Source organism: Panthera onca, chromosome A2 (genome assembly GCF_046562875.1).
Source record: "Panthera onca isolate mPanOnc1 chromosome A2, mPanOnc1 haplotype 2, whole genome shotgun sequence".
NCBI classification, from domain to species: Eukaryota; Metazoa; Chordata; class Mammalia; order Carnivora; family Felidae; genus Panthera; species Panthera onca.
Window position 1 is genome coordinate 81,622,304 of NC_138340.1, and position 15,245 is coordinate 81,637,548.

The following is a 15,245-nucleotide window of genomic DNA, read 5'->3' on the forward strand; positions in this document are numbered from 1 at the left end:
TAAGTAGTTGTAGAAACTTAGCAATACCATCACCTTCAGTAATGTGCATGCAAAGTAAGAAATGTGCCTTAATGAACTGAGGGATTTAACTAAGATTTCTAAGCAGGTTAAAGTATTGTAAGTGCTACTTTTTTTTTTTTCACTTACTGTAAAATGCAAGAGAAGAAAGATTAATCTAAAGGAAGGACTGTTAAACAAAACCAGGGCACAAATAGTTTTGAAAATTCTTAGCCACTCCAAACCATAAGAGACTTAACTATAGAGAACAAAACTAAGGGTTGCTGGAGGGGAGGTGGGTGGGGATGGGCTAGATGGGTGATGGGCATTAAGAAGGGCACTTGTGATGAGCACTGGATGTTATATGTAAGTGACAAATCACTAAATTCTACTCCTGAAACCAATACTACACTATACATTAACTAACTTGAATTTAAATAAAATCTTGGAAGAATAAAAATTCAAAAAAGAAAAAAAGGAAAAAGAAAATTCTCAGCCCCCCGAGATGACAAAAGATGTTAAAGGTGGGAATAGCTTTCAAACAAAGTTTGAATCCAAGAGCATTGGCAGAACATGGCCTCAAAATGAAGCTGAGAGGTGACTGCAAAGACCACAGAAAGATCAACAGTGGTACCTTATAATAATAATAATAATAATAATAATAATCAATTATACAAACAATCCTTTAAAAAGATTAAAAGTATGTTTCACAGATCCTCTCAATCAACAGTCAATACTTCAGAAAGCTTGAGTGCATTTTACCTCAGTATCTCTGCGGAAGCCCACATTTTGAAGAGATTCTTGGATGTGGCTTTTATCTAATGAGTAAACCCCAATGTGATTCACAGGAGGCTGACAAAATTTTTGAGAGAGTAATAACAGCAAGCACACCGCTAAACTGAACTGAAAGGAACAATGACAGTACAAGGTAAAAAGAGACCACTGGACCCCCAAAATTGTCAGGCAGCCGACTGAGAAAATCACTCACATGCAAACATACTTCATGAAAAAGGAAGGATGACTCAGAGGAAGGAGCAAAAGCACAGAGGGCAAAGCATGAAATGCTAAATAATTACTCCCAGGCCTTGAGATATAAATCAAGGAAACTCCAATATTTGCCCACCCAAATTTTAAAATCACTATGGAGCAGTGACCTCTTTATGCCTCTCATTTTCCTCCTCTTGAACAGTAAGGTCTATACCAATTATCTTATACCTGTCCCATGATTGTATGTTGGGTGTGCAGGTAGGTTGTGGGGGAGGGGTGGTAAAGTGGGGGGGGGGGGTGGCTAGATAACATCTCTTTAGTTCACAGGTCTTCAGATTCAGAGAAACTGTTCTTGATGAGTTGTACTTAAGCAACTACACCTGAGGAGTCTCATCAGGTGATGAGACTGATTTTGATGTAGAGATTCTGGACTCTGATGCGGTGCATAATGGGATGAAACTTTTAGGAAACTTGGAAGAAAGGAGGTGTATTTTGCATGTGAGAGGGACATTTGGGGGAGGGGCTGGAAGACAGACTGGCCATCCAAAGCCTTACAGGATATCTGGGAAGATATACACATGAAAAATTAAAAATCAGTATTTATTAATAATTATAAGTGACAGTCCTAAGTTAACAATATGTATTAGGTGCCACGGCCACTCAGAGGAAAGAGACTAAAATGACCAGGCACAGACAACGAGAATGGTCATATTGGAGATATAACTAGAGCTGAGATTTTAAACATGGATAAACTTGAATATTCTGAGGAGGAAAATTTTTCTTGGAAGAAGAATAACATAAGCAAAGGTAAAAAAAAGTAGAACTACACATGCTATGTTGAAATCATGCAAATCAGTTAAGCACAAGCAATTAGGCAAGTCTATGAGGACAGAGATCATGTCTTTCTTATTTAGCATTATATCCTGAAAGGTTAGTACAGTGCCCACTACATAGTAAACATTATCATTTTTTAAACAAATGTTCAAATTAAGTTTGGAAAAACATGTGAAGAGCAATCTGTAGAAGAGCCATAGAGTGCTAGTCTTCTACTGACTTTATCCTAAATTGATGAAGTCAGTGAAGAATTTCAAGATGGATAACAATAAGAAAACCATGCTTTAGGGAGACTAACCTAGTGTGAGACAGTGAAGACATTCACTCAGAATTCTCTTTATTGCTTCCACCTCCTGAACACTTCAAACATAAGATAAAGTAGACCACTGATTTTTCTGATTATAACTGTTAGTAAAGAACTGTAATAGTTTTATAGTCAGTCCTTTAGCAAGCGAGTCCAGTTGCCCACTCAGGAAGGCAAAAGAGCTTTATTATCTTACACTAGTCTTCAATTAAAGCTATAAAAATTTGCTATTTTTTTAACATTTATTTATTTTTGAGAGAAAGAGAGAGAGAGAGAGAGAGAGAGATACTGTGTGAGCAGGTTGGGGCAGAGAGAAAGGGAGACACAGAAACCGAAGCAGGCTCCAGGTTCTGAGCTGTCAGCACAGAGCCCAACATGGGGCTCGAACTCACGAACCGTGAGATCATGACCTGGGCTGAAGTCAGACATTCAACCAACTGAGCCACCCTGGTGCCCCCCAAAATTTGCTATTTTTTAATGAAAATATGTTCTTTCTCAAAAAGCCTATCATTAGCGCTTATCATGAAAGTAAAGTGACCTCAAAGAAAGTTATGGTTCTTACAGCCATAAAACAGAAGTTTTAGATCAATTAAAGAATGAAGGACTAGTTCATATTATAGTGGGACCTTAGAGTCTCAGACTACATCTTTCTTAAATGTTAAAGAGTTCTGTGCAATAAAAGCATAGTGGAAGGAAAAAACTATGGAAATAAAGAATATTTCAAAATATCTTTGTCAATGCTAAGGATTTTAAGTTTATTTTTATTTATTTTGAGAGAGAGAAAAAGAGAACAAGTGGGGGAGGGGCAGAAAGAGAGGGAGAGAGAGAATCCCAAGCAGGCTCAGTGCTGTTAGCACAGAGCCCAATGCGGGGCTTGAACTCACGAACCGCGAGACCATAACCTAAGTTGAAGTCATGAGTCAGATGCTTAACTGACTGAGCTACCCAGGTGCCCCATGTCAATACTAAAGGATTTTTAAAGCAATAAATAAAAAATGTATTTTTAACTCATATCAAAATATTTAGGAAACTCTACCTTAAACAGAAATATTCCAAAGTCATGAGAATATACAAAATGGACCTTTTACCTCAAATACTTTGTGGAATTAGGTAGAATATTTAAAAGGTGATAACTAAGTGGGCATCACTAGCACAGTTTTCTATATTTTGGTTCCACCTATTTCATCTCCAACCACTAAAAACAATAAACAAATCAACTACTTTAGAGGGGTGGATCTATGTAAAAGGCTTCTTTGTAATAAAGGAGACACCATATGGTTTGTACTATGTGTGTGTATTCTTCTTTCAAGTTATGTTAACTTCTCCACAAACCCCAGTGTTTGAGAAAATATATTGCTTTTTTCAGCCAGTAATTCTTCATTCTAGTATGGTCAGAAGGAAAAATAAACTATCAATTAGAGAGAAACATTAGTTTATTTTTCTTCACTAAAATAAATGTGATTATGGTTTAAAAAGCACATATCCTCAGTTTCCCAAGGGAATTTTACTTTTTTTTTTTGAGAGAGCACATGCATGCAAGTTGGAAAGGGACAGAGGGAGACGGAGAGAAAGAATCTTAAGCAGGTTCCATACCCAGCATGGAGCCTGATGCGGGCTCAATCCTACAATGTGAGACTGTGACCTGAGCCAAAATCAAGAATCAGATGCTTAAACAACTAAGCCAGCCAGGCCAAACATTTAAAGAATAGTTAATACTTACTCTTCTTAAACTGTTCAAAAAAATAGAAATGGAAGGAAAACTTCCAAACTCATTCTATGAGGCCAGCATTACCTTGATTCCAAAACCAAAGACCCCACAAAAAGGAGAATTATAAGCCAATATCCCTGATGAATATGGATGCAAAAATTCTCAACAAGATACCAGTAAATTAAATCCAACAGTACTTTTGAAGATTACTCACCACGATCAAGTGGGGTTTATTCCTGGGCTGCAAAGGCAGTTTAATATTTGCAAATTAAGCAATGTGATACACTAAATTAATACAAGAAAGGATAAGAACTGTATGATCCTCTCAATAGATGCACAAAAAGTATTTGACAAAGTACAGCATCCATTCTTGATAAAAACCATCAACAAAGTGAGCACAGAAGGAACTTGCCTTAACATCATAAAGGCCATAATATGAAAGACCCACAGCTAATATCATACTCAATGAGGAAAAACTGACAGCTTTTCCTCTACAGTCAGGAACAAGACATTCTCATCATTATTTAATGTAGTACTGGAATGTACTAGCCTCAGCAATCAGACAAAAAAGAAATAAGTGATCCCAATTGGCAAGGAAGACATCAAACCTTCATTATTCACAGGTGACATGATACTCTGTGTAGAAAACCTAAAACACTCCACCAAAAAATTGTTAGAACTAATACATGAATTCATTAAAAGTTGCAAGACACAAAATCAACATACAGAAATCTGTTACATTTCAATACACCAATAATGAAGCAGCAGAAAGAGAAATCAAGGAATGGATCCCATTTACAACTGCACCAAAAACCACAGGATACCTAGGAATTAACCTAACCAAAGAGGTAAAAGATCTGTACTCTGAAAATTAAAGAACACTTACAAAAGAACTTGAAGAGGACACAAAGAAATGAAAAATCATTCCATGCTCATGGATTGGAAGAACAAATATTGTTAAAATGTCTATACTACCCAAAGCAATCTACACATTTAATGCAATCCCTATCAAAATAACCACCAGCACTTTTCATAGAGTTAGAACAAATAATCTTAAAATTTGTTTGGAACCAAAAAAGACCCTGAATAGCTCAAGGCATCCTGAAAAAGGAAAACAAAGCTGGAGGCATCACAATTCCGGAGTCCAAGTTATATTACAAAGCTGTAGTCATCAAGACAGTATGGTAATGGCACAAAAACAGACACATATATCAGTGGAACAGTATAGAAAGTCCAGAAATGGACCGACAACTATATAGTTAACTAATCTTCAACAAAGCAAGAAAGAACATCCAATGGAAAAAAGACAGTCTCTTCAACAAATAGTGTTGGAAAAACTGGACAGCAATATGCAGAAGAATGAAAGTGGACTACTTTCTTACACCATACACAAAAATAAATTCAAAATGGATGAAAGACCTTAAATGTGAGAAAGGGAACCATCAAAATCCTAGAGGAGGGGCGCCCGTGTAGAGTATATTACGCTAAGCAAAATAAGTCAGTCAGAGAAAGACAAATCACATATAATTTCACTGATATGTGGAATTTAAGACACAAAACAGATGAACATAGGGGAAGTAAGAAAAAAAAGAGGGAGACAAACCTTAAGAGACTCTTAACTATTGAGAACAAACAGGGTTAGTGGAGAAGAGGTGGGCAAAGTATGGGCTAAATGGGTGATGGGTACTGAGGAGGGCACTTGTGATGAGCCCTGGGTGTTATATGTAAGTGATAAATCACTAAATTCTACCCCTGAAACCAGTATTCCATTATATGTGAACTAACTAGAATTTAAATAAAAACTTGAAACAAAAAATAAAATAAAATAAAATAAAATAAAATAAAATAAAATAAAATAAAATAAAATAAATAAAAAGCACATAACATCAATAATCCAAACGGAGCAAGCAAATATCCTTAAAGGTTAAATTCTTTTTGTATTTTCAGGAGGTGGGGGGAGGGTGAGAAGTAAGGGAGGCACTTCCTATTTGCAAGCCACAGTTCTAAACGCTAAGAATATAGAGATGAATAAAACATGATCCTTTCTATTGAGGAATTTATAATTAGGCAAGAATGTACAGATCAATGGAAGGCCAGAGATGAAGAGCAGATGTTTTCAATGAGTACTGAAAAATTACTAAAAGTCAATGAGGTAAAGAAAGGTGGGAAAAGCATTTGAAGACTATCAACAGAATGATCAGTAGGTCTAAGACTCTAATCAAGGACTCAGAAATATAAAACAGGTAAGAATATATTCAGATAAGTAAGAGATTATATAATTCCGGAAGGCACAGGGTCCAAACAGAAAGTTAGGCCAATCATCCAGGCAATCGGAAAGGTTTGAATAAGAGAATGCCATGTTGAATGTGTATTTCTAATAAACAACCATAGGCTACAGTAAGGAGGATGGAGTTGATGAAAGAAAGACTGGAAGCCAAGGTATTGCTGAGTGGAGGCAAGAGATGACAAGAGTCTGAAATAGAACAGTAGAAATTAGAAAGAGATGAGACAGAATGAGGAAATATTTAGCTAATAAAACCCACCTAAATTTGGTGATTAATTAGATGATTGGGAGGTGAGAGAGGAATCTAGGATTACTTCAATCTTTCTAGCTTGGGGAGTTTGGTACATGGTAATATCAGAAACTGAAAATAGAAATAAAGGAGGAAAAACACATTATGGATAAGGTTTGTCAGGGGGAGGGGAAAATAAGAAAAAAAAAGTTAGAAATGCTGAAATTGAGATGCCTGTAAAGATCCAATTAGCTATATCTACCAAGCAGATGGATGTATAAGTCAGAAGTCAGGGCTAGAGATACAGATTTGAATTACCAGAATACAAGAGTAGTTAAGACTCAAAAGCATGTAAGATGCCCAAGGAAAAGAAAGAAGCAAAACAACAATAAAACAGGATGAAATCTTGGAGAATATCAAGGGAATGGGAAAAGGAGGAGCTCATAGAAGTTTGAGAAAGATCAATTATAAATATAAGACATGAAAAAGACTGCCAGTGCCCACTAATATTTGTGGCTTTTCTCCTGCCTTAGAACACTGCTAAACTCTCAATCTCAGCCTCTTGCAGTTCGATAAAGTCATTTAAAATATTCTGGCTAGGGAGAAAAGATGAAACAAAACAAAAAAGACCAAAAAACTAGAAAGTACCAGAGAACAGCACCAGAAACTCTGGCAACACAATGGCAATAAGTTCCTATCTTTCAGTACTCACTCTAAATGTCAATGGACTAAATGCTCCAATAAAAAGACATAGGGTAACAGAAAGGATAAGAAAACAATATACACCTAACTGATGTTTACAAGAGAACCATTTTAGACCTAAAGACACCTTCAGATTGAAAGTAAGGGGATGGAGAACCATCTATGATGGTAATGGTTGCCAAAAGAAAGCCAGAGTAGCCATACTTATATCAGACAATCTAGATTTTAAAATAAAGACTGTAAGAAGAGATGACGAAGGGCATTATTACATAATTAATGGGTCTATCCACCAAGAAGATCTAGCAATTGTACACACTTATGCCCCCAACATGAAATTACCCAAATATATAAATCAATTATACACAAACATAAAGAAACTTATTGGTAATAATACCATAATAGTAGGGGATTTCAACACCTCACTTACAGCAATGGACAAATCATCTAAACAGAGTATCAACAAGGAAACAATGGCTTTGAATGACACACTGGATCAGATGGACCTAATTGATACATTCAGAACATTTCATCCTAAAACAGTGGAATATACATTCTTCTTGAGTATACACAGAACATTCTCCAGAATAGATTTGTGTGCTGGGACACAAATCAGCCCTCAACAAGTACAAAAAGATTGAGATCATACCGTGCATATCTTCAAACCACAACACCATGAAACTCGAAATCAACTACAAGAAAAAATTTGGAAAGACAGCAAATATTTGAAGACTAAATAACATCCTACTAAAGAATGAATGGGTTAACCAAGAAGTTAAAGAGAAAATTAAAAAGTTCACGGAAGCCAGTTTAAATAACACCACAGCCCAAAACCTCTAGGATGCAGCAAAGGCAGTCATAGGAAGGAAGTATATAGTAATCCAGGCCTTTCTAAAGAAGAAAGGTCTCAGATACACAACCTAACCTTACACCTTAAAAGAACTGGAAAAAGAACACAAAATAAAACCCCAAACCAGCAGAAGATAGGAAATAATAAAGATTAGAGCAGAAATCAATGCTATTTAAATTTAAAAAAAAACAACAATAAATCAAATTGATGAAACCAGGAGCTGGTTCTTTGAAAGAATTAACAAAATCGATAAGCCCCTAGCCAGTTTGATCAAAAAGAAAAAAGAAAGGACCCACTAAATAAAATCAAGAATTAAAGAGGAGAGATCACAACCAACACTACAGAAATACAAACAAAAATAAGAGAATATTATGAGCAATTATATGCCAATAAGTTGGCCAATTTGGAAGAAATGGACAAATTCCTAGAAACATATTAACTACCAAAACTGAAACAGGAAGAAAGAGAAAATTTGAAGAGACCCATAACCAGTAAAGAAATTGAGTTATTAATAAAAAATTTCCTCAAAAAACAAAAGTCCAGGGTTGGATGACTTTCCAGGGGAATTCTACCAAACATTTAAAGAAGAGTTAACACCTACTCTTGTGAAGCTGTTCCAAAAAATAGAAGTGGAAGGAAAACTTCCAAACTCATTCTATGAGGCCATCATTACCTTGATTCCAAAACCATACAAAGACCCCACTAAAAAGGAGAACTACAGACCAGTTTCTCTGATGAACATGGATGTAAAAATTCTCAACGAGATACTAGCCAACTGGATTAAACAATACGTTAAAAGAATTATTCGCCACAATCAAGTAGGCTTAATACCTGGGATTCAAGTCTGGTTCAATATCCACAAATCCATCAATGTGACACATCAATAAAAGAAAAGATAAGAACCACATGATCCTCTCAATAGATGCAGAGAAAGCATTTGACAAAACATGGCATCCTTTCTTGATAAAAACTCTCAAGAAAGTAGGGATAGAAAGATCACACCTCAAAAGCATAAAAGCCATAAAGAAGAGACCTACTGCTAATATCATCCCCAACGGGGGAAAACTGAAAGCTTTCCCCCTAAGGTTAGGAACATGATAGGGATGTCCACTCTCACCACTGTTATTCAACATAATACTGGAAGTCCTAGCATCAGCAATCAGACAACACAAAGGAATAAAAGGCATCCAAATCAGCAAGGAGGAAGTCAAACTTTCACTCTTCACAGACGACAAGATACTCTACATGGAAAACCCAATAGATTCCATCAAAAAACTGCTAGAAGTGATCCATGAATTCAGCAAAGTGGCAGGATTTAAAATCAATGCACAGAAATTCATTGCATTTCTATACACCAATAATAAAGCAACAGAAAGAGGAATGAAGGAATCCCATTTACAGTTGTACCAAAAACCATAAAATACCTAGGAATAAACCTAACGAAAGAGGTGAAAAATCTATACACTGAAAACTACAGAAAGCTTATGAAAGAAATTGAAGAGAACACACACAAAAAAGGAAAAACATTCCATACTAATGGATTAGAAGAACAAATATTGTTAAACAATCCTAAAATTTGTATGGAACCAGAAAAAAAACCGAATTGCCAAAGCAATCCTGAAAAAGAAAACCAAAGCTGGAGGCATCACAATCCTGGACTTCAAGATATATTACAAAGATGTGATCATCAGGACAGTATGGCACTGGCAGAAAAATAGACACTTAGATCAATGGAACAAAATAGAGAACCTAGAAATGGACCCACAAACATATGGCCAACTAATCTTTGACAAAGCAGGAAAGAATATCCAATGGAATAAAGACAGTCTCTTCAGCAAATGGTGCTGGGAAAACTGGACAGCAACATGCAGAAGAATGAACCTGGACCACTTGCTTACACCATACAGAAAAATAAACTCAAAATGGATGAAAGACTTAAAACATAAGACAGGAAGCCATCAAATCCTAGAGGAGAAAGCAGGCAAAAACCTCTGACCTCACCTGTAGCAACTTCTTACTCAACACATTTCCAGAGGAAACGGAAACAAAAGCAAAAATGAACTATTGGAACCTCATCAAGAGAAAAAGCTTCTGCACAGTGAAGGGAACAATCAGCAAAACTAAAAGGTAACCGACAGAATGGGAGAAGATAACTGCAAATGACATGTCAGATAAAGGGTTAGTATCTAAAATCTATAAAGAACTTATCAAACTCCACATCTTAAAAACAAAAAAATCCAGTGAAGAAATGGGCAAAAGACATGAACAGACACTTCTCCAAAGAAGTCATCCATATGGCTAACACGCACATGAAAAAATGTTCAACATTACTGATCATCAGGGAAATACAAACGAAAACCACAATGAGATACCACCTCACACCATTCAGAATGACTAAAATTAACAACCCAGGCAACAACAGATGTTGGCGAGGATGTGAAGAAAGGGGAATTCTTTTGCACTGCTGGTGGGAATGCAAACTGGTGGAGCCACTCTGGAAAACAGTATGGAAGTTCCTCAAAAATTTAAAAAAAAAACTACCCTATGGCCCAGCAATTGCACTACTAGGTATTTATCCAAAGAATACAGGTGTGCTGTTTCAAAGGGACACATGCACCCCAATGTTTACAGCAGTGCTATCAATAGCCAAGGTATGGAAAGAGCCCAAATGTCCATCGACAGATGAAGGGATAAAGAAGATGCTGTGTACACACACACACACACACACACACACACACACACACACACACACACACACACAATGGAGTATTACTCGGCAATCAAAAAAAAAAATGAAATCTTGCCATTTACAACAACATGGATGGAAATAGAGGGTGTTATGCTAAGCAAAATTAGAGAAAGACAAATATGATATGACTTCACTCGTATGTGGAATTTGGGATGGAAAACAAATGAACGTAGGTGAAGGGAAGCAGGAAAAATATAAAAACAGGGAGGGGGACAAAACATAAGAAACTCTTAAATATAGAGAACAAACAGGGTTGCTGGAGGGGTTGTGGGTGGGGAGAAGGCTAAATGGGCAAGGAGCATTAAGGAAGACACTTGTTGGGATGAGCACTGGGTGTTAATACATAGGGGATGAATCACTGGATTCTACTCCTGAAATCATTATTGCAGTATATGCTAGCTAAGTTGGATATAAATTAAACAACAAAAGTAAATAATAAAAATAAATTAATTAAATAAAATGAAATATTCTGGCTAAAAACATATGGCAGAAGAATATATATACTTTTAGGTTTGGTTTCTGAAATTTTTTGCATGAACCTCTAATCTCTCTTCCTTTTGTGGAAGCTTGGAAACCACACACTGAAGATGGCAGCATCACTTTTACAGAGAGAGTCAAGTCCATCTAAGGAACTGAGTCCAAATACAGCATGTATCACATTGTCTAAATCCCCCCCCAAAATTTATGCTGTCTGTACCACAAAGCAAGCAATTCCTTTCTAGTATTTATATTAAAAAGTTTTAAGTGTCCAGAGTCAACATTAACATAACATTGTCATATGTCAAAATGAAAATCAAACCAAAACTTTACAAAAGACTTTAAATAATAAATCCTAGAATTTAAACAAAGCATGTTCATGAACTTCATGAAAAGTTCTATTTTATCCAATAAAAGCTTTTCTTTTGAAATTCTGTATTGTTTTTGTCTTTCTAAATTCACAAGACAGATTAATAAATTCACCAGTGACTAAAAATCATTTCTTAAAGCAAATTCGGACATTTCTTTATGAAATTCTGAGTGATATCAAAGTTACCAACTGTGCTTGTATAGCTAATGGAACTTTTACTTCTGGGAGTTTCTAAAATCCAAAGTAGTTGAGTAGAGAGAAAATTAGAGAACTAATGCTCAGTAATTTATTGATCTATGTATATTCCCAAAGAACCTAAAATAAGACCTTAAATTACATGGGGAAGCTAAATATTTAAAGTATACTTTTACTCATTGATAACTTATTCCAAGTAATAACATAAGTTAAATATAAAATGCTAAAACAATTGTCATGAGTTTGTCTACATATTTATTTTATTTTTAGTGTTCGTTTATTTATTGAGAGAGAGAGAGAGAGAGAGAGAGAGAGAGAGAGAGAGACCAAGAGCAGGGGAGGGGCAGAGAGACAGGGAGAGAGAGAATCTCAAGCAGGCTCTGTGCAGAGCACAGAGCCCAACACAGGGCTTAATCTCACCAACAGTGTGATCATGACCTGAGCTGAAATTAAGAGTCAGACATCTAACCAACTGAACCACTCAGGTGCCCTGAGTATGCCTACATATTAAACTCTCATTAATTGTTTAAATTATGTTATAAATAAAAACCAACCCCAGCAAACCATTTCAAGGAAGCTTCTGTTTCTCTTTAGAGTCAGGAGATTATATATATTTATATTTTAAAAACATATTTAGTAGAATACTAAATATAAAAATATGTTTATATCTTATACATACATGTAGAGGACTTTTTAAAATAATAAACATTCAAATAGCAGAATATAATAAAACATAATTCACATAGTATCTAATGTTTTTGATAATTTAGAAGGAAATCAAGAGAGTAAACTGTCCCAAAATTTTATACCTAAGTACAAACTATCCAACTACTTATTCTCCTAGATTGCTAGTGCCAAGAGAGTAGGGAATATTTGTTGAATCAACGAATAAACTAGTTTCTTTTATATTAGAAGACATACATACCTAATATATATGATTCAACCAACCTTACAAATAGTGAATATCATTAGTCAATTAGCTTACTCATTTTCTTATCTAGAATATATAGTTAACTATACTTAATAATTCCATTTGGAAAACCATTAGGATAGATTTTTCTTCTTCTCTACATCTAGGAGTCAATTTGCAAGGCCAGAAAAAGACATATTACTGCTTGCAATATCCCTTTTCTCATTACTGGGCATCCTCTAAGTACTTAACACTGTGTTGGGTATTGGTTTGCCATCAGGTTATATGAACAAACAGAAAATATATACAAGAAATAAGTTTCATGCTCTCTCTTCCTTTATGGAAGCCTTAGAAACTATACACTGAAGAGAGCACTTTTATGGAATAAACTGAATTCCTAAATATCTCCATGAGACTAAGTTGAACCAAAACATTGTACAGAACATCCACATTTTTTCCAGATGTCTTAAGGCATCACAAATGTCACTGAAACTGGAGTTTACGATATAGAACATAGCTGAAACAGTCCATCTGTGTGGTAGTGCTGTTTGTCTAGAGGAAACATCTCCAGAGCATGCCAGGAATCCCTCAGGGCAATGATGGCATTTGGGTTCACCATGGCTATTACACAGATTTGTTTGAACACTGTTTACAAATATCTCCTAGAAGGTCAAGAAACCTGGATTAAATCCTTGCTCTTCCATTAATTAACTTGTAATGGAGAGAAAACAATTAGACATTTCTAAGTTTTGTTTTCATTTGTAAACAGCCAAATGTCCATTAAGTGAAAGGCGCTGGTCCACTTTGGCACTCAATACATGTTTCTTTTCAATTTGCTTTCAAACCATCCACCCACCCACTGACACCAAGACCTCCAAACTAATATTTCTTGGTAAATCTATAAAAAAAGACAACTATACAGCTACTGACATTGTATTTGTGGTAAAAATGGCTTTTTTTATAACATCTGTATGTTGGGTTGCTAAAAATCTACTAAAAAAAAAAAATCAGTTTAAGCCTTGTTAAAGGAAAAGGAAGCCAAACTAAATAAATCCTAGATAGGCAGGTCTTAGAATGTATCCCAAATTTGTTTTCTGTAAGCCAGACATTTAGAAGTAGCAACACATTTTCCCATAAAAACAAGTTTTAAGATTCCCAAGCCAGCTTGTTTAAATATAGCCAAAATATAATTTGTGTTATATGACCATCCCCACTGAGAAGAACAAAGAATTCACTGCAATATATACTCAGAATTCCAGCTTGGGATGATCTTCAGAAGATATTCCTCCTTACTCAAATCCTAGTAGCTAGAACATAGGGACTTCCTTTCACTAGCCACAACTCTGATCTTCTCACCAACTAGGATGTAGGCCTAGAACATTGCCTGTTCTTCCATACCCATCCCACCTCCAAACTCCAAACTCCAGTAGCACATTCACATACTGACAAGGATGTCCTTTAGGACAAGGATGGAAATAAGGGTAGCATGAGAGAGGCAAGAAACGTAGGCTTGTCTGAAAGGTGATTAAAAAGTAGGCAGACACTGGTGTGACTAATAGGAGGGTTTCTTTCTTATTTCTTTCTCTTTTACATACTTACTATCACTGAAAAACCAAAGCAGATTGTGGGCCAAGGACCAGATGGAGGAAAGCAGGATTGTATAACATGTAAGCTTTTCTACAGTGGCAAATGGATCAAATTTTCCCTTCCCTTACTTCTTCTCACTGCTGTGCCAGTATTACAAATAAAGAAGATGACATTCAATCCTTTGATTACACCACTAGTTCTTTAAGAATAGGGATCATCTCCTGCCCAACTATGTACCCTTGGTGTCTGAAAGTATGGCACACAATAGGTGGTCAATATGTGTACTGAATGAATCAATAAATATAACTTCAATGAATGCTATGATTTGTCATCCAGAACCCCTTTATACCCAAGGCTTATTCTCCTAGCTGATGGGAGTACTGCTGACAGACAGCCCTCAGCTGTCAGCCCTCTTAGGGTATTACCTCAGCTGAAAAGAGCCATCTTGGCCCAAAATCATACTCCTTCCTGGGGCATCTTGCATCTAATGATTGGGGATCTAAAGGTCTAGCTTCCCTCACCTTAACTTGAGACAATTCTGAGGACCACCCCAGCTTTAGAGCTCCCCCTTGGGACTGCTGTGGCTGCATCAGGTCCAACTTCTCCAGTAGAAATTGGGCTTCCTTCCTTTGCACAGCATTGGTTCCAAGACGCCTCCCTAGTAAATGTGCTGCACTCGAATTTCCATCTCAGCGCCTGCTTTCAAGAAACCCAACCTGAGGACAACAGCCCAAGAGAGGATCCAGATCTGACTCAGATTTAAACCACGCAAGGAAAGGTATCTGACTTCATATTAAAGGTCAGTAAATATAAAAGGCTTTACAAAACTTAAGGAACAAATTATTTTATTCTTCGCAATTTGTTTCCATTTCAGCACTTTAAGTAATCAATAATCAAGAGACTTAAGAGTTTTTTTGAGGACTTCCTCAAAAAAAGTGCCTCTGTTTACTCTCATGTAAGCTATTAATGGCAAACTGTACCAAATTCAATTTTATCTAAGTTAAAAGAAAGCAAAAGAAATTAAACATTAATGGATTTAATGTAAATATGGTAAAAAGCACTGCA

The 15,245-nt window shown here is 36.0% G+C and overlaps 1 protein-coding gene across 2 annotated transcripts in view; it reads right to left on the reverse strand.

Moving 5' to 3' along the window:
• FAM185A (family with sequence similarity 185 member A) overlaps positions 1 to 15,245 on the reverse strand; it is a 75,498-nt gene that overhangs the window by 38,353 nt on the left and 21,900 nt on the right. The gene's annotated exons all lie outside the window — the stretch shown is intronic.